Source organism: Nicotiana attenuata, unplaced genomic scaffold (genome assembly GCF_001879085.1).
Source record: "Nicotiana attenuata strain UT unplaced genomic scaffold, NIATTr2, whole genome shotgun sequence".
In the NCBI taxonomy this organism is placed as follows: domain Eukaryota; kingdom Viridiplantae; phylum Streptophyta; class Magnoliopsida; order Solanales; family Solanaceae; genus Nicotiana; species Nicotiana attenuata.
The window spans coordinates 1-724 of NW_017677067.1; positions in this window are offsets into that span (position 1 = coordinate 1).

The following is a 724-nucleotide window of genomic DNA, read 5'->3' on the forward strand; positions in this document are numbered from 1 at the left end:
GAGTACGACATGGTAGAGGTTTTGTAGGTCAACCAGCTCAGTTAGCATCTCAGATTTCACACAGTGTTTAAGGAGTTTAGGGGTCTTGGAGTACCCGTACCGCACAGTTGCCACTGCCACGTCCTCCCAAAGCTTGTTTTGAGTGTGGTGACACACGCCATGTGGTGAGGGATTGCCCTAGACTTGGGAGGAGTGCACCTCCACAAACTTCTCAGCCACAGCACGCTCCGCCGAGTTCTCAGGCTATGATTACCGCACCAGTTGCTACCCCACCAGCTCAGCCAGCTAGAGGGGAAGGCCAGGCCAGGTACTATGCCCTTCCTAGAGGGGAAGGCCAGACCAGTTGCTAGAGGGGAAGGCCAGACTTGGGAGGCCTGATTCTATTATCATAGGTATTGTCATGGTTTCTCATAGAGATGCATCGGCTTTATTCGATCCAGGCTCCACTTATTCTTATGTGTCTTCTTATTTTGCCCAGCATTTGGGCATATCTCGGGATTCTTTGAGTTTCCCTATTTATGTTTCTACTCTTGTGGGAGATTCTCTTGTTGTAGATTTTGTTTATCGGTCGTGTTTGGTTGGTCTTAGTGGTTTTGAGACCAGAGCTGACTTATTGTTACTCAGCATGGTAGATTTTGATATTATCTTGGGCATGGACTGGTTGTCACCCCGATTATGTTATTCTTGATTGTCATGCCAAACCATGATGTTGGCTATGCTAGGT